The sequence below is a fragment of the Zosterops lateralis genome, assembly GCF_965231275.1.
Source record: "Zosterops lateralis genome assembly, chromosome: 4".
NCBI lineage: Eukaryota > Metazoa > Chordata > Aves > Passeriformes > Zosteropidae > Zosterops > Zosterops lateralis.
In genome coordinates this window covers 28,716,960-28,737,451 of record NC_139765.1, presented here as the reverse complement: position 1 = coordinate 28,737,451, position 20,492 = coordinate 28,716,960, and the positions used below count along the sequence as shown (strand labels likewise).

Here is a 20,492-nt window from a genome sequence, read left to right as displayed (position 1 = left end):
AGATCTCTACAGAAAAATTCCCATGCTTAAGACAGTCTTGTTTTTTAGCTGCATGTGTTTACAAGACTGTGCCTTAACAAAATCCACACCACTAAGCCAGCATCATTTAAAAATACCCTCCTTATGTAAGAGTACTTTAATATGCATTTCTGCTGTTTAGCTTACTCTTCCTTGTGTGTCAAAGCTTATTTCTGATTGCACTATATAGGCAAAGGATTAAATTCTCCTGAACTGCTTAATATAAAGAAATAGATGTAGTCAAATAAGCAAAGCTACAATGAAGATTTGAAATAAAAAGAACAAAATGCTAATCTAGAAGAGGCTCTTACTGAAATCAGAAATTAACTACTCTCTCTCTCCAATGCTTAAATCTTGACAAATATTTTTAGTATTTTCCCCCTTTTAGCTTTGATTTTAAAAATTCCGACTTTCATGCTAGCCTCGTTTGTTTAAACATCAGCTATAAATTTTTATTAGAAATAAAAGCAATCAAAATAGCAAAATTACAAACAAAAAATTGCCAAAAATGGGAAGAATTTCACAGATCTATTTTTAACATTCAGAGATGCTGAGTGAATTACGTAGGAAATCCTACCCTTTTCAGGATATGTAGGAAACACATAAGAAATCACATAATTTTTCTGAAGTTTCCAAACTTGAGTCAAGTAAGTTATTGTAAAGAAGAGCTGAAGAAATTAACAGGGATCATAGCAAAGATACAAATAATCAAATGATTTTGAAAAATGAAGATCACATTTGATTTAGCTTTTCCAGTGAAAATCTGTAACTTGCAAATCTAACAAACTGTAACTTAGTAAATCTGAAATATCAAATCAATTTATCAACCACCAAAATAAATCAGCCCAAGTACTGATTCCCAAAAATCAATAACTATAATATAGACTGGAAAATCAACAGAAATGTGTTTCTATTTCACCTTAACCTTAAAAATATGAGTTTTCTGAATCTAAATAAATACAAAAAAAAAATTACAAAAAGAGTTCTTTTTCTTCCTTCTGTATTTTTTGTATTATTTGTCTTTTCTATATAAACTTACATCTAAATCTTGCCATTAGACTGCCAATATGAAAGTCAACTAAAGCTAAAAATCGTTATGCTTTGTTGTTTAGAGAAAAACAAAATAACCAAGCTAACACATAAATAAAGAAGAAAAAGGCAAAAGTGGCTTCCTGAAAACCAATTACCTGGCTTTCCAGATTGGGGGGGGAGGGGGGGGAAGGAAAAAAAAAAGACTTGGTTTACAGGCAAGAAGTTGTAAGCAATTTTCTTATTTAGTAGAATAAACTGTCAGCAATGCCACACTACCTGTTTTCTAACATAACTCTTACCAGTGATTGAAATGGAGATCGTGACTACTTAAGCTCATACACCTCCCTAATAAGGATGTTTTAAGCTGTCAACTCCCGCAAGAAAAAAAAATCTACTAGCATAACAACAATAGAGAGAAAGGTGTTTCAAAAGGATTGTCAAATATTACTTCCCATGTAACATTTGTATACTGCATATTCCAGGACTGACAGTGGAATACTTTCATTTTAGACTCGAGAACTTGTAATACAATAGCAGGTGATGACAAGCCCACAAAATACACAGTTTTCAAACAAGCTCTTGCTTTGCACAGCCTCAACAAACATCTCATTTTCAGCATGACATGGAGTACTTTTATTGTGTATTTATACTGTATTTCAAGTAGTATAATGAATTGTTGGGGTGAGGGGGAAATAAACATTCACTGACCACTTGCTGTCACAGATCATGAAACAGATTAATTGTTGAAAAAAACCCAATTACTCCAGTTTCCAAACGTTGAAGTTAAATGGAACATTGAAAAGTGAAAGGTTTTTAACCTGCAGGGAATAAAAAACTTAAGTCATGGAGGGAGACGAGTGGTAAGACTTCATAGGAAATTTTATAACATTTTCTGCAACCACTCCTGTTGAAAGGCTTCTGCCAGCCGCAATGTGTATACCAAATACTCTATAGCCAGCTCAGGTATCACTGCTGCAGTACTGCAGTATACAAAAGGTAACGAAAAAGATGCACAATCCACCACAAACTATTTCCCCTCATGCTTTTGTTTAAATTGGTGCCACTTATACTGCCCTCACAATACTGCTGAGGCACTTACGGATTATAAAACATCACAGTTCAGGATTTTAGTGAGTTTTAAGTGCCTTATTCTCTTGCAATGAAGCAACCAAGGTATCAGGTGCTTCAGAACTGCAGGTAGTTTTCCATTCTGCCTTAATCAAATGTGTAACATCAATACAGGCAAGCACCCTCTGCCTGGCAACATAGGTGTTGCCTGGCCCCCTGACAATACCACTACCAAGAAAAGGGTAATTTTCTCACCTAAAGAAAGAACTGCTGTCTTAGAGAACCAGTGATTAATCTGGCCTATTTCTTCTCACACTTATTTTGATTTTAGCTTCTATCACTTTCTAATTTTTTCTTTTTTCCCTGTGTGTAGGAGGAAATTCTACCCTCTGCTGACAAAAGAGATAGTAGGATGCAGCCATTACTCATGAACTAACAAGACAAGCTTCTCTTCATAAAGCAAGAATTTGAGAGAACCTCACTAAGGAGAAATATGCACACTTTGCTTTAGTGGCAGTAGAGAAGAAAACACATTTTGGACTCCCCATGAGCTATAACTGCATTGTCAACGATGCCTCTGCCATCACACATCTCACATGCTGGAAATCTGGATAAGAAAGCACAAATGCTGTACCGTGTATTCAGAGCATGTTTCCTAGACTCATCCCAATTAGTTCCTTCCCTTCTGTTTCCTATCACTTGAATAAAAACATTGGGAAAGATCCAAATAATGACATTTTGACAGCATAAAAGCAAAGACAGTTAAACATTACCAAAGCAAATCTGAACCAAACCAAGCACAGAGGGACATCTTTTCCCAACACCTAATTCCTCATTATAAGCTTCTGTGAACTTCAATCAAATCCTGATAACAAAGATATTCCCACATACAACATAAATTCTGTAGGTACACATCAATTACCTTTCCAAGAATTAATCTGTACCTGTAACAAGCTTGAAGAACTTCACTAAGTATGAGAGACTATGAAAAAAAAAAAATACTGAACCTGCAAACCTATCTACATGCAGCTTGCAGATCTGAGACACATGCAGAGGACAGCGCCCATGCAGATACATTTACACTGCAGCTGATAAAGCTATACCTGAAGAGCAGCTTTCCCCTTCAACAAGGAACAATTAACAAAAACACAGTTAACTTCTGAAGTAAAGTAACTAAACATACAGGTTATCAGGTAACTAAAACTACCTGATAACCTGCTAGAAAAAGCTTTAAGCTTTGGATTAAAAAAAATAAATTTGCTACTTGTCTCAAACATCAGAGGAAAATAAATGGCAGATTTCACATGCTGAATGTCAGTGACACACAAAGAATGAGGATGCCCTAGGGATAAGACTGACTGATCTATAAGAGCTGCCCTCTCCCCCACGTCCATCTTCCACATCTCTTTTTCACTCTAACAAGCTTCAAAATAAAAACCTCTATAATTCTATCCAAGAATCTCCCCTCTACAGGGTTAACACAATTACCACTGATTTGGTTTTGAAATATTTATTTATCATCAAATTTGCATTTTAAATATTCAAATCTGATTTACAAAGTAAAGTTGGGAGCAACTCTTTTTAAGCCTAGTCTTGCTACACATACTGTCTGCATGCTGTGGAAATCTATTACAGTAGGGTTACACAAGCCAGGTATCCTGCTTCTTCTCACACTAGATTAGTTCTTGCTTACTATTGAAATATGACAGAGTTATAACCAAGTACAAAAGTCAAGCAGAAAATACTTTTAGTGGATTAGAAATTCCAATATAAAGAAAATTAACCTTATTAAATGCTCATGAGTACCCCAGCAAGATGATGTAAAATATCAAAATGCAGTAGTAAACTTTCATTTGGTAGAAGACTTTTGAGATAAAAACCCCAATCCAAAGATTAATAAAGTAAGCTACACACGTGGCATCCTACTGCAGTTAGTATATGCAGAGACCAAGAAAATTCTGTAAGCCAAATCTGACGATTTATAAACTCTTGAAATACATGACAATTTAAGAACTCTTGTATCAACCCTTTGAAATAAACATTAGTATATCTTCTTTGCAGTTATACAGAGCAAATGAACAACTGAAAAAATAAGGGGTGGCAAAGAACTGAAACAGACACTTCCTGTCATACATACTAGCAAGACACCTAAAGGTAAACTTTCCATTCTCAGGTGTAACAAACAAATCCAGTTGTAAATACCATGCTGAACCACTTGTACTTCACAACAAAATGAAAGCAAGAATAGGGATCAGTCTGCTACTGTCAAAACAGTATTACTCTATCTACAGTTCAATAAACTTCTGAAGCTCAATTTCTTGCGCAGTTCATGTTTTACAAACCAGCAAAAGTTCTCATTGAATGTACTTCCTTAAGACAGCACAACAAGCCCAAAACCCAGCTTGTTTTGATATGAATTAAAGGATTGACATAGTTTGTTTCACAATTTATTATGATAATTGAGAAATTGTTCAAAACAGTTTAATTATGTGTTACACTAGCTGACATTTATTAAAACAAGATGAGGTTATGGCATGAGGTATAAGGGTAGAATAAATGTTTTTTATGAATAAGGCTTGTAATGAACAGGTTTTTACTCCATTTATGACCAAAGTATCCTCTATGAGAATTACCTAATTTAATCACCAAGTCAACTAAAAGGCCTAAGGTCTCCCTTTGTTTCATAATACACTACATGCACTTGGCAGAGCATATTGGAGGACAAAGTGAAAGTGTGCCATTTTTTGGAATGTAGAGGTCTGATGAACAGCAGTCTGACACATTGGTGCTTAGGTCAATGAGCATATACAGGAAAGAGCTTTGCAGCAAATAACTCATGTAACAAAAGGAGATGGCTAAATATGAACTCTTCTAAATGCCATTAAATTAAGCTCCCACTCAGAGAGAAAACCACAGTGTATTAACCACCCTGTGTGTTATCCTCCTATCATGGGAATCCTTCAAAGTCTGCAGAGGAGGAAAGCTGTTCTGCACCATCAAGTGATGGAAAAGGCCATCCCTACTCTACCCTTATGACTATCACATTGAAAGAAAACACAGCACGGGGACAAGCTAAAGCAAGTTATTGTAAACCTCATGCAGAGTGCAGCAGGGGAAAAAAGAATTTCCTCAAGTTGGTTCAGCTTCTACTAACAAACAAACACATGCACACCCCTATCCAGATTATGTATATAAAGACACCTACCAGCATCACTAGAACAGGCTTAGAATCAGTTTTTATGCTGTATATGTAGAACAGCAGGGGATAATACCAGGCACAAATCCTCACTTCAAGAACCCTTTTTATAGTATCACAGCAACATTTTTGTTTGTGCCTCACATTTCAGCTTTATGAACTAAACCCAGAAGTCAGAATAGCACATATTTGCTATCTTTTACATGGATAGGTAGAGTTAACTAAGAAAGTTTTTAATCACAATGGATCCCATCCATACTGGTATATAACCTACTCAGTTCAGACATTTGGAGGTGACAGCAAATACATATTTACTTCAAAGCTTTTCTACTCTTAAACCACAACTTTTTTTTTATCCTTGAAACAAGTATAGCTGAAACAGGTGAATACCCTGCAAATGAATTAATTTCATTCTCCTGTAGCTCACACTAGTCTCAACCTAATCTCTTTCTCAGACATCTCTTTACATTGGTACCAACATCAAGTCCTGAGTGTACGTCTGCCAGCCGGGAAGACCAAATGATCAAGTTAGTGAGAATACGGACAGGAACAAGAACTCAACAATTCACCAGGTCTCACTAGTTGAAAGAAAAGGATTAAAGCAACAATTTAATATGCTTTTCTGAGCCTTAAAGTAGCAAGCTAGTTTCATCATTGAAGAATGCACTCACTAGAGGCACCAGAAGGAAAGCCATGGTGGCCACACCACTCTCCATGGCACAGCCAGGCTACGAAGAGCCCAGTCCCCATCACACCCTGACCCCAGTCAGTCTCACACCCCCCAGGACAGAAACGTCACTTCCAGATACCTGTACTCCTAGAGAGGCGCGACCTCCTGTGAAAAAGACTCAAATTCTGGTTTTAATTCAGATTATTTATGTTGATCTGATTGTATAAATAAAAACACCTAGAAGACATTGCTATTTTCTTAATTTAAGGTGCATCATTTTGTTAAACAGTACATCACATACTTCAGATCAGGTTAATTTTAGCATTGTTCACCATTTCATACAAAGACTGTTCACTTCTCCCTTTAAAATAAACAATTAACTTTGAATAACAATCAAAAGCTGTTTAAAAGAAACTTTCTCTTTAACCCAACTAGATGATTAATACTGCTGTTTTGAGACTGGATATCTAAATTTGAGACATCAATTTCTTTCAGAAAAGAACCCTATTTTTAATTTATTTAGTGCTTGTATTAAACTTCTACTTTAGCATGACAAAGACTTTAATATTCTTTATTCACACAGCAGGTAATTTCAAAAAGTGTTCCATGCAGCTGAGAATGTAAACATGGAGATATTGCTGATGACAGCATTTAGGTCTTAGGAGAATTCATTTACTCTCTCAAGTGCTGCAAGACAATTCTGGGTAATGAGCAGTGAAAATACTGAATGAAGTATTTATGATTTACACAGTATAAATCATATTCTGATATGCCAGACATGCATTTATAACATGCCCAACACACATTAACTAATCATGAAGTGAGCAACAAAAATAACTGCAGAAACTGCTGACAGAACATGCTCTTGCATGTGTGAAGAGTATGTGGTTGCCTTTCTTTACATCTCATTTGCCATATACAAATTTCACCCAGGCATAAAATTGCAATTTTAAACCTCCTCCTCCCAATAAACATGCAAGTTTCACTAAGGAAATATCTGAAACTTTCATTGCACCTTTCAAGTAAGAACACTTCCAAATACATCAGAAATAGGATTTTCAATAATCCAAAATATAAAAACAGTTCACATTATTTGAGTTATTTTCAGACACCTTAAGCAAAACATACCAAGGCCTACTAATGCTTACTATAATGTTAAATATTTTCTGTTCTCTACAAGGTCAGAATGTTCTTCTATCTACCTGCCTTTCTCTTTTCTATTAATTTAGTTAACACTTAATATACATCATATTTCCTCCTTTTACTTGTTTGAAGTTAAAAGTTAGCACACAATTTAAAAACAAAATTCAAGATAAAAGCCCCTTCAATGTGATAAGATAGACTGTCCCTAAGGAGCACTTTGACACAGAATTAAGTAATTCTACAGGGCAATTCTTGTACTGTTTTCACACAGAGCTTTCCCTGATCAGAAGCTACAAGTTTCCCTCTTCATTACAACAGTACAAATTCGTACAGCTTATCTCATGGAATTATTTAAGTAAATAAATTTCTGCACAACATATATAGCAAAAGCCAGAAAAGAGTTAGGAAAACCTGGCCAAACATACTCCAGTAATATCCGACTGTGGATGAGTGCAAAGAACACCACGCCCTTGGTCCTGGTTTTGCACTCCTTCCCCCCATTCCTGACACCTTCTGTCTCCTCCGCTACCCAACAAAACCACTGCTAACCCTAAGGTTTGGTTCAAAAATACAACGGAACTACTCATCCAAAGAGGCCAAGGGACATTATTAAAAATAAAAATGTATCTCTATGCTGAAAACAGTCTGTATTTCAGACTGCTTAATCAAAAAGTTTCCTAGACTTTCTGATAAAGAGCCACGGTAAGTCAACCCAGCTGGAATATTACCACCTAGCAGAAAAAGCAAGGCTTGTGCACACTGTGGAAGGAGCTTTGACAGGAGTTAAATGAGATTAAAAGACCATCATAAATTTCTCTGATTTCTGCACAAAACAGAGTATGTTATTTTTCCAAAGCCTCTTATGATCATGGAGAGGCAAACATTTATAAACTAGAACATAGCACAAATAACACAGCAAAATACCACAAAAAACTTTGGAAGAATATTAACCCATGTTTTCTTTATCCCTTTCAAATCTTTGAATACAAGAGAAAAAAATCTATTCTGTCACGAGGATCCACTAATAGTTAAATATATTACCTTTGGGGAGTGGCACTTCTCATAAAAGTGACTATACAGAAATGGAATTTTCTCTGTCAACAGTTTTGCTTCCTGTGCTTTATCAGACAGTTCAGGCTTTTTTCCTCCTTCAGTGACAAAGACCTTTGTGGGGGGTTCTTTAACAGCCTACTATTGGAAGCTTTGCATATCAAACATAGTTAAGAGAAAACTTCTTATGTAAGGCAGTTAACAGGGCTGTTTTCCAAGTCTGTGTCTCAGATCTGGCTGGAAGCACTGAGGTTACATATTACATTACTTCTGTATGAGATATGACTGGAAGAGGTCTCATGCAATTAACTACACTGAGACATAAAGCAATAATGTAGATTAAATAATCCAGGTTAGATTCATTTACATTGGTATAAACAGACTGAGAGCAAGATAACATCTAGACATAGAAACAGGAAAAGATATGCCATTCTATTAGTATAAAGGTGGCTTAGCAGTATTTTAAAGATACACTGTCTTTGCTTCTCCTGCAGTTTTATCTTGGAAATATTTACTAGAATCCATGCCACCAGGTTTTCAGGCGCTGTCACAGTATTATTTCTATTGATGGGTCTCTGTAGACAACTCCACTAAGGCTGATTTTCAAAGCATCCTCAGCACCCATATCCTTAAGATCAGTATATTAAAGAAGCCTCAAATGAAACAACCAAAAATTAACATAATCCATCCCTATATATTTTTTTTTTTAGCTAGTGATGTGCTACTTTTCATAAGAACTGAACAATGCCATTACACAAAACCTGCTGCAGTCATATTTTAAAATATCTTGAGCAAGTTATCTAAACTAGCATAGAACTTGGCAAATAATGTCTACCAATGATTTATTCTCAAAATTTAACCAGAAAAAAGATTTCACATCTCATCTTTCAAATAAAAACACAAAACAAACAACAAACTCTGAACTAAGATACAATTTTGGTTACCAAGAGCAGATATGACAATCTAATCATATAAAGATGTAAATTTACCATTAACTTAATATAGTATAATATCATTGAAAAGTCAAGAATGACCATCAACTGCAGGTGTAAGATATGCTCAAATCTTCACTTGTCTTACTTTACTGCAGAGCATATATATACAAAGAACAAGGTTCTACTACAAAAAAAAGAAGATAATTTTTATTTATCCTTGCAATCCTAGTTTCTGGAATTGCCAGAAGACATAACATGAACACAGTTCATTCAGGAACATATTTCAATATTAAAATATACTATCACTACTACTCACGTGACTAGTATTTTAAAATTCTAGTGCCAAACACTTGCAAGCAGGAGTGATGAACAAATAAAAATCTGCATGTTTTATTGCTTATTTACTGAAAGACCTAAATGCATAAATGGAGGAGGTGGAGGGGGGTGGGAATCAACACTCATCATCTTTAGGCAGGTGAGGCACTTAAGACAAAGTTTCACAGCAGTGCTGGAGACACTTCACAGTTTCCCACCACCAGTAAGAAAGTGCTTGCCTCCATCCCCCCAGCCAGTCTCTCTCGTCCTTCTTCACCATCAACTTCGTAATGCAGACAGGTGTGGAAACCTCTTCAGTTTGCTGATGCAACAGAAGTGATTTGGAAATAAGAGCTTAATTCAACTCAAACTGTAATGCTGTAATACAAAAACAATGGTTCTGACGGGCTCCCTCCAAGGTAAATACGGAAAGAGAGGTGGCTCTGTATTAAGATCTTTGGATTACCCTCTGAACCTATTACTCTCTACTGGTTGCATAGACATGCATTTTAAAAAATAAGGCATAATGCAAATCAGTCAATCTGGCATAATTCATATTTTAGATGTGAAAAAAAACACAGGTTTTATCTACCCACTGCTAGAAATGGATGATTAAGAAGAATATAGGTATTTTGTTAAGATGCAGCTACAGGTGAAAATGATTACTAGCTATCCATTCGTGCTCAAATTAACTTTTAACAGTGACAAACAACTAATGACTTAAATCCTTCAACTAATGTTTATCCCCTCCACTACCAGAAATATTCATAAATATCAGGAGGCCAAAACTTCTATTACATAAGACCACCAGGAACAATTAAAAAAAAAGTCCCTTTTAAAGAAAGCAGGTTCAGAACACTTAATTAACCACACCGAACACTTAATATTTTATATACAAACCATACTCAAACACATTTAAAAATATTAAGTATTAGTAATTAAGCTGATGGTATACCAAAGCATATCAAATCCCTATCTTCAGAACTCATCATCTGCTTTGTATTACTTCTAAAATACCAAAATTGCAAAATTCAAGAAGAAAGGCATATAACCACTGAAGAAACTAATTACTATACACCATTATGTTGTTTCTCCTGTGCAGCCCACAAGGGAAGAGGAAAAAAGAAAAAAAGAAGAGACTATGCTTAATAACCAAAGGCCACCTTCTAACTAAATACATTTTAAAGCTAGTTTTTGGTTTATGGATCACACATTTTTGGTTTCGAGAATTATACTAAGATGTATCAGAAACAAGCCTCCAAAAGACATTTAGGTTAACTGTATTCCCTGATAAACAACCCAGAATTATGAGCAGCAGTTTTAAAAATACCGTGACTTGTGCAAATGGGAACACTGTTAAGCTGTTTATCTTGTTTAATCCTGAAAGTAAATAGCATAAGCTTCAAAATATTTTGCTTCTTTGCCATAACCTACTGAATCACATTTACAAAGGTAATGAAACATTATGGAAAACCTTGTATTTTTGGAATTGCCTCTGAAATTGCTTTACCTGAGTATTGTACAGGCCATTATTCTCAAGACCACTGTGTCTGTAAATTTCACTGTAAATATTAGTGATTTAAATCCAAACTGTGGCTTCAGTGATGCCAATGATCTCCTCTCTCCTGAGGTTATCGATTCTTCAGAAACAAAACAAGAACCCTGCACAACTCCACTACTAGGCCCATTTTAAAATACGAATACTATAGTAAAGTCATTTTTCAAATTCCTACTGTAGTTCATTTTCAGCTCGTTTTGTTGTTTTTAAATATTATTTGCAAGAAAAAAAATGTAATTTTTAGTTTCCTTAGATGTCTTTCATCCAACACCATTGATTTCCACACTAAAAATCCTACTTCCTTTCATCTCAAACATGTACCCATATTAAAAATCAAAAATATATTTTACAAGATATATCAATAATTATTTCCACACTGTGCCTTCTTACCCAGTACCAAAGTAAATTTCTGAGCTACTGTTTTACACATCATTTTTAAAAGATTTCAATGCAGCATATATGGTTGATATATTTAGCAGCTGAGCACCTCCTTTCCTCTCTGTACACAGGAAGTTTCCCCTCCCATCTGCTCAGGATATTTAAAAAAAAAAGTAATTACAAACGGCTGTTTTTCCATCGATACTAGAGAAAGTGACCATTATTTACCTGTACACATGAAAGTGAAGTTGAACCCAGACACAGCATGTAACCTGCACCAGGCACCCTGACAGAGTCACAAGACACCTACTGGTACAAAGGGAGGAATGTGGGGATGAGAGCAGCAGTCAGCAAAGGGGAAAATAAATGCAGCTTTGAGTGATAGCGCCAGAGTTATGCCAGGTTGAACTTTTCTGTGGAGCAACTGAGTTATTCACAGGCAGCAGCAGCCCAAGCTTTGTCTCTCATAGTCACATAGGCAGTCCTTAGTTTTATATTTGGGTTTCAGAGCAAGCATAAATAAGGTGAACTATGAAACAGACCCAGGCTTTACAAGCAGACGCTGGAACCATTTAGTAGGATATTTATGACACAGCTGTAAGAGCAAACAGCAGCTAAGCAGGCAAGAAGCCCACTGCACATGGAGGTGCTCTACCACTGTTTATGACAACCAGATGCCGATAAAGGACAGTGGATGATGCACTAGCAATAAACTAATGACAGATTTTAATTTTAATTTTCCCCAGTTCAAGGTATATACAGCCACATCTTTTTTGGCCTACAGAGAATATTTATGAACTGTATATTGAGAAACTCAATTTCATTTCACGACATATAGAAAACAGATGGAAATATAAAATGTAATCTACTACTTCATAACTGCTTCTCCTCCTCCTATGTACTACTAATTATATTATTGATTACTATATTTTCAAAATAAAAGCTCTTCCTAAACCCCACATACATGAATGCAGATCAAAACTTAGTATCTGTTCTGTATTATACACGAGAAACTATTCCAAACCTTACAGAAAAAAATACCCAAACTAAAAGCTAATATTAATAGCTGCATTTATTTGATTTAGAATTCAAATATAACTTATTTATTTTAAAAGTTAATACACTGTATTCAATCTTTTAAAGCCCGATATAAAATATAAGTAAACAAAGAGGAAGCTGCCATTTTTCCAAGCATCCACCCTGTGCTAATGGCCCATTCTTCAGTATCTATCCTTTCCCCAATTTGCCGGAGCTACAGAAATAATGGGCAATCTTCACTGACTTTCACTTCATTAGTAGCAGTGCCCAACAGCTGACACTGAGCAGGTTTCCCAGGGCTTCTTCAAACTTACCATGAGGAGCCCTCATCACACATGGTTACGTAACAGCAACTATTTATAGGTAACCACTTGATTCACATTATCCACTGGGTTTTAAACCATTTCATAGGCTGTCACTTGATCTATCATTTTAGTTCCATAATCAAAATGCCACGTAAGAGCCAAGTAAAAAGTTTCAGTGACGCCTGTCTGCAGTATCAACAACGTACCACATGAAGTATTTAATCTTATCAAGAGAACCAGACGTTAGTTTCACAAGATTGGTCCTCTATAAATATATGCTGAACAACAGTTGTTTTCTTTGCTTAATCTCCCGCTCCGTCAATATTCAATACCATGTATATAACTAACTCCTAAAATCACTGAAAGAAACCTTAGTTGTGCTAAAATCACATAATTTTTCAGTGTTCTGAGACATATTGAGATATATGACCAGCATTTCCACTCCAGAAAGTGCCCTAGCCACTTATACAACTCTTACCTCACAACTTCAGTGACAGCTGTTTAACATCTTCAGGTTCTCTTGGAAAATGTCTCAGAGAACCACATACGACTATCAGCTGGTCTACTTATGAATATAGCAGTATTTCATGAACATCAACCTATTCTAAGAACATCAAATGCTTACATTTTCTTCAGATTTTCTAACAGGCTAATGGCCTTCTTAGAATACAATTTCATACTAAAATACACCTAATTGTAATAGTTGGTGACAGCATGGGCTTTCCTCATCACAGACTCTGGCCTTTCTTAGCAATCATATTAATTGATCTCAATTAATATGTCAATTTCTTTACATTTTCGTAAACTGGCTTCTTCACATTTTTTGTAAACTAACCTATAGACCATAACTTTTTAATCCAAACAATTTTCTCCCAATTACAGGACAACGGTTTTGCTGATGACTAATATTCTTTGATAATTCTTAGTAATCCATATTTTGCAAAGATACTTAGTTCAGTGAACACCAATTAACTGTAAACCTCATGAAATGTTAACTTTAATGACTGCTGTATAAAGACACACCTTGCACATACCCAAACAACATCCAAACAAAGATACTTCCATATCATAAGAACAGGAAGCCAGAAATACTTGGGAAAAGATATTTCTGAAAGACTACACAGGTTATGACAGTTCACTATGATATTACTGTCTCAGTACAACTACATGCCTGCAAAATGCTCTAATCCACCAAGCAAAGAAGAGAATGTCATGATTCTGACAACCTTAACACAAACTGAAAACATCCAAGTATCTTTAGTGAAGCTGACAAAATGCAGATGTTAAAAATCAGAGACTGTTGTGAAACTCTACCAAACCTTTAAAAACAACAGCAGTCAGAGAAGGGAGTACAATTATGAGGTACAGATAATAATTAAATGAAATATGATTAGAGAGCACAGAGTAACATCCACTTTATGCAAAATACTTAAGAAGTTCAACCTAAAATCAAAGATAGGCAAGAACTGTAGCTAGGAGTGCGACTGAAAGATACATCATTTCTTTGTTCTGGTATAATAACACAGCCCTGATCATCATAATATATGCAAAACTAGTTGTTCCACAGAAGATAAATAAAAAAAGAAAACAAAAAGGTCATCATCAAAACCTAAGATAAAACTGTCCTTCAGCTTACTGCAGTTTCAACGTATTGCTGAAATAAGGAAGCAGAAAATTGTCCTGAAATTTAGAGAAGCCTTTCAGTATTTAGTTAAAAATGTTATAGAGTTGGTACTTTTTGGTCTTTTTAAAATTATTTTGCCTAACTCTGGCTTACTGCCTGAAAAACTAAAATGTGACTCGACAGCTGTTTCTTCTGCTGCTGCATTGACAATGCTGCTCTATCACATTTCTGTTTTTTCTGACATTCGTGCTTAGGCATAGCACCCCTGATAAACATGTTTCCCAGTGAATGAAATTTCTGATCTTTTAAAAGCAAGCACTATACCACAAAAGCCCAAGTATGCCACTAAAGCACTGTTACAACGATTCCCAGTATCAATGTGTTTATGGTATTTTACAGCACAATTGGGTATAGGGTATAATGATCTCCAAGGATGTGGCTAAAGCCTTACTATCCAAGGACTGATGTATCAAAAGCTGGTCCAACACAAATTACCTGATTTATGCACCCATTTTAGTAATTGTTTTCCATATAACGGCATCACAGAACTAAAGAACCTGATGTTTTTTTTCCTTTCCCAATATTCTTGTGCTCCAAGTCAGCAAATCAGCTCAAGTACAGGTCTTGTTTATTCCTTGTGGCTATCAGTGGTTTAAACTGCTGTTTGTACGTGTTCTAATTAGCCAGTTCTACTAAACTCTTGACAGTTGACATCACTGCTAAAAGAAGTTCAGGAAACCAACAATGCTGGAAGAATTGCCAATCCATCAAGTTAATGAAGAATAAGTATCTATGAATTTGTATTCAGTACAAAATTATAAGAAGTCATTTTTCTAAACAAGCGTTACCTTATATTCTTCTTCAGATAAAAGCTGTCAAAAGTGCTTCATGACTTTTCACAAAATACACAGGAAAAAAACCCATCCCACACCACTAGTGGGTATTTCTGGAGAAAGTTCTGTTTCATGGAGAGAAATGTTGCCAGGGCTCAAAAAGAGTAAGTAACAGGATATAAGATATTCAGAAAGTTTTAAATGGCCCCTAGGCCTAGACTTATTTTTAAAAGGGAAATTATTGTCTAGTGATTAAAATATGTAAATATAAAATGCTTTTACCTCTATCATTCAAGTTGCTACATCAGTATGTGAGCAGGCACCAAAAAGAACCCCAAAGTCCCAGTTCTTACACTCAAGAAGGCAAAAGCCATTGCTAAAATTATGTGCACTGCAAAATAAGGCAGTGATTGCTAACAATACAGTGCCTTAGTTTGTTCTTTAGATGTGAACCATAACTGTCAAGTAAACATTTGGCATTTTAAAAGCATTACATGCTGAAGTTGCAGTGTATTATATTAAATTCTGAACTGCCACTGATTACAGTGGTGTCCTGCTGCCTCAATAGCTATACAAGGCTTGCTGCAGAAATGAAAAAAGAGTAAGCATTAGAAAGCATGCAGCTAAAAAGTTAATATATCCGTAACTTAAGAACTGTAAGCAACATTTAGCGAGCTTATGCTAGAAAAGCTTTATCATTATTGAGCTTGATTTTTAGACATGATCTTGTCCATTTTCACATCATACCATATGATGCATTCAACAAATACACAACTTGTATATACAACTTTTTAAAATGCAGCTCATTAGCTTTCTTGGACAAAAAATAGAAACTCATTTGTACATGGAGTATCAACAACTTCCACTTAACACGAAAAGAGGGTCAAGAGCAAACTCATGGAAAGATTTCAATGTAGACATTTCACTGAACCAGACTTCAACAAAGCCTTTCCCAACTGCACTTTTTAGGTGCAGTTATTCATTTATACTGCTGGACAGAAACTTGTTAAGATGAGTAAAACATTCTTTTTTTTTTTTTCCCCTAGCAGCAGGTAGTCATTTAAGAAGTTACAAGATTTGCATGTTACTAGGCCATTCAAAAAATTCTGCATAGTTTTACTGTAAGAGCTCCACATCATAACAGTAACACATGCAGACTGAGCATCTTAACATCCCTGTCATAAGCTATACCATATTTACACACTGCAGCATTAGGCAGAAACTGAAGCCAGAGCCATTCAGGGGAAATACACAGCCATGGTCTGCTTCTCAATTTAAATTATATTTACAATTATAAATAAGGTATTTCACTACACGCTAGTGGCATTTTACATATTAAAAAGATCAACTAATGCACTACACTCTTAGCCAAGCTTAAAATAAATGAGTCCCCACATTCAAACTATAATTTGCTTCAGACAACACGGGCTTTAATTTGCAAACTCTTCAGTACGGATGTAGGTAGAACCCACCTCATGATTTGTGTAGAGCTCCATCCTGGGTAAACACATGTCTACACAGTACAACATGCAAATACAAGGTATGAACCTCATTGCGCTTCCTTCCCAAAGATCTTTGTAAGTCAGACTCATTATTGTCAAAGCAGTATTTAAATAAGGCCAGAAAAAGAAAAAAAAAAAAAGGCAGCTTTCATCTTTCCAATTTAAGTGGCCCTTTTAATGCCAAGTTAACATTAAAATGGTTTATCTATGTTGGAGAATTAATTCCTGTTTGTTCTTTCAAGCACAATTTTAAATGAAATTTTTCACCATGTATTTAAACATGTGATTTTATGTTTTCATATCTGTTACTTCTACATTAATTATTCAAAACAAGCCTTTCTCATGTCACTTACTGAAGTGCAGATGTAAATAACAAGAGCTGTATGTGAAGATACAGAATTCTTGTAACAAAGCAATATGGCAATTTCTTTAACATCTTAAGCATGTAAAATACCAGATCACCTACTTCCTTTTTTTCCCCAATTCTAATAAGAAAACCAAATCTGAAACTAAGGCTAATTTCATAAATATTTTCTTCTGCCCCTCATCTTCCTGGTATTTAACCTTTGCTGATATCGTTTCCTGTTCAATTAATACAATAAAAAAGAAAGGGTGGGAGAGAAGTAATGGAAGAACGTCAAATCAGGCTTGCTCTTGTATTTATACCATGATACCTACAAGAATGGTGCTATTGATCTTCTGATAAATCACAACAGAACAGAAATTATTCACCAAAATGAAAAAAAATAAAATAAAAGGATTATAAATCAGCCGCGTTCTGCTCATGACACCCATAACACTGTTAACAACCGCTAGCAAAGTGCCAAAGACAGCAATGAGTTTAACACAACGAGAGCCAGCTACCAAAATTGTTGGGAGAGACAAAGGGGATCAAGGTCAGCATTCTCCTAACGCAACAGCTAATCCACTCATATGGACATGCTATTGGCACTGGGAGGCGTAATAAATTTGCAAGAAATATAAAATACGCAGGATCCCACCTGACTCCCCCGTCCTCTGGAGAGAACCATTTTGCTCTATCTGGTCTCAAGCCACTACATATCTGAGCGAGGGAGGGGAGGGAGGAGTTCACAGAAGTTCAGGGTCAGACAATGTTCACGTATCCTGTCACCTTCTAACTAAAAGCTCAGAGCAGAAGAACACTTATGCCACGCACTGAAACCTACATATTCTGGGTGTGCGTGTGGGGGGAGCCCTGCAATGGGCGCGATGTGTCATACGTGCGGAGGCTGCGAGGAGAAGAGCTGTCAGGAGAACGCTGCCTCGCTTGAAAAGGAGGAGGCGGTGGGGAAAGGACGGTGACGAACGCAGGATCACCAAAAAATCCGGCAGCGCTCAGGGGCTGCCATCCCCGGCTCTCCCCTCCGGCCCGGTTCGGTGGGCTCCCCTGGCAGAGGCTCAGAGGGCTCGGCCCCCGGCCCCGCGGGGCCGCTCCCAGCCGCCACCGGGCAGCGGAAATCCCCCGGAGCCCGGCCCGACCCTGCCCTGCCCTGCCCGGGGGCGCCGACAGCGCTCCCCGCGCCCGGGGCTCCCCGGCAGCCCCCGGCCTCTGGCGGGGCGCTCCCCACGACCCCCATCCCTTCGGCCCTGCCCCGGGGCCGCGCTGTCACCTCGGCCCCCGCACCGACACCTCCCGCGAGCCGGACCCGCACCCTGGGCCGGGAGACAATGAACAGCCTCTACTCACCAGCAGCGCCGGAGCTTCGCGAGTCCGGGGGCGGTTTTGGGTTTTTTGCCCCTTCTCCTTCCCCCTCTCCTCCGCCCAGGAGCGGTATCCGGCCGCCGGGAGCCGAACTCCCCTCCCGTCGCCGCCCGAGAGCCTTCGCCTCCGCCTCCGCCGGGCCGCCGGCCGCGCTCCCTCCCCGAGGAAAGTCACTTTATTCCCCGCTCCAACATGGCTGCTCCCCCCGCCGCCGCCGCCGCCGCAGCAGCTTTCTCCTCGCCGCGGCTCCCCACCGCCGCCACCGGGGAACGGCCGTAGGCCGCGCCGGGGAGCCGCCCGCCCGGCCGCTGGCGGTGCCGAGAGCGTCAGCCGAGCCGGGCCGCGGGGCCGTGCGAGGAAGGGGCGAGCCGGGCCGGGCTGCGCGTCCCCGCTGCGGGCTGACGCCTCCGCCCGCTCGCACTGAGCCGGCCCCGCCGGCTCCGGGCGCAGGAGGGGCCGCGGGGACGCCCGTGCGCCGGCGACACCTGGCGGCCGAGGCGGCGCGGCCCGGGCCCAGGCGGCTGCGCGGGGAGCGGGCGGGGCGGAGCGCGGGGAATGCCCCGGGCGGCGGCGCGAGGAGCGGGGCTGTCGCAGCGCCTCCCTGGCCGCCCGCCCCGCACGGGGGAGCCCGGCCGCGCCCGGCCGAGCCGAGCCGAGCCGAGCCGAGCCGAGCGGGGCGCTGCTGCCGCCCCCGCGGCCCTGCGCCGCCGCCTCCTCCCGCCGACGGAAGTGGGTCTGGTCGGCGGAGGCTCCCGGGAGGCCGCCCCGGGCCCGGCGTGCTGCCGGCCATCCCAGGGGGCTCCCCGAGCCGTTTCGTGTAGGGCCGGGGAGAAAAGGGCCTTTGCTTGCTTCATTTTTACCGGGTCCTTGTCGGCGTTTCCTCTGGGGTTTGCAGGGCGATTTAGCTCATCTCTGAGGCATCCCCCTGCACATCAGTCACCGAAGTTAAGGGAAGCCGGTGTCTCTTGAGATCAATTTCTAACTCGTGTTTTCCGTATTTATTCTGGGGGTGTTTTCTTTCCTTTGTCTCCTGCATTCAGGGTCCCCGTGCCATCCCCCCTGTCCTCCCCGTGATGGCTCTGACAGCGCTGCCTTCCTGCGCTTAAAATCCTTTTCCCCTCGAAGTGACCCAGTCTGTGTTTCCTCACTGTCCGGCCCTTTCCAGCCCTACTTTTCTTAGGCTTTGTGTGTTACTGAACAAGACCTAGAAGGTAAAAGCTAGTCTGGAGAGCCAGCTGTTCTGTACTATCTTTTTTTTCACACTTCCATCGCACAAAGGACAAGATCTACCAGGAAGGCCAAATCTGAACTGGTTTTAGTGACATGATTTTGAACTTAAAGTACCAGGGCATAGGTACACTTGGGCCAGAATTTGTAAAATGGTTTGGTTTTTTTGCTTTTGGGCATCTGCTGATCCTTGCCTACGTGCTCTGTTGCTTTTGCCAGTTCAAATTTGGTGTCATGAGCCTTTTCCCATCTTCATGCAGACCCGGATTATGAGTCTGAGCTTCCCCACACTCCTGTGGCTGCTGAGTGAGGCCAAAACTGCTTCATTCTGTGGGCAGGTCTGTACTATGCTGTGTCCAGGTGGAGACTGGAGTACATTTTAATTTGCAGCAGCAAGCCCCTGATCTTCAGGGACTCTGTGTGCAGCTTATTCAAGCCAGGCCTTCTCCCACAGTAGGGCCAAGTGGGAGCTGTCTTCACAGGAGCAGTGCCAGTTGAAAATTCCCCTGCTTCCAGCTCTGTTGACCCTTCCAACAGCACAGGCAAACCAGAACACAGACAAGTATGTTTCCCAGTAAACACAGAAGTCAATTGCTCTTGCCTAAAAAAAGTGTAAGCATGAAACCACTTAAATGCACAGAAATTCACTTTGCTCATGCTGATGTAAATTTCTAGGGAAATTGGTTTACGACAAAAAGAAGTAAATATGACTCAGAAACAAACTTTCTGTTTATACAGACTAAACATGATTACCAAGGTATTTTTGCATGTTTTCAAGATGTAGGATAGCTACCTTATGCTTGCAAAGCTTGTGGGATTTTTAATAACACAGAGAACGCAGACACTCAAGCTTTGAACTTTCTGGTAATGCAAAGAT

At 39.0% G+C, this 20,492-nt stretch overlaps 1 protein-coding gene across 4 annotated transcripts in view; it reads right to left on the bottom strand.

Annotated features, from left to right (window-relative positions):
• The window catches only part of CDK17 (cyclin dependent kinase 17), a 91,854-nt gene extending 73,296 nt beyond the window's left edge, over nucleotides 1-18,558 (bottom strand). Inside the window, exon 1 of one of the 4 annotated variants that reach the window (XM_083860363.1) lies at nucleotides 18,374-18,558. The gene's annotated coding sequence lies outside the window, so the exon portion shown is untranslated. Of the gene's footprint in view, nucleotides 1-12,715; nucleotides 12,821-17,666; nucleotides 17,689-18,373 lie in introns of those variants that run through there. The other 3 variants (XM_083860366.1, XM_083860365.1, XM_083860364.1) reach the window with 3 other exon arrangements.
• Nucleotides 18,559-20,492: the final 1,934 nt, after the last annotated feature.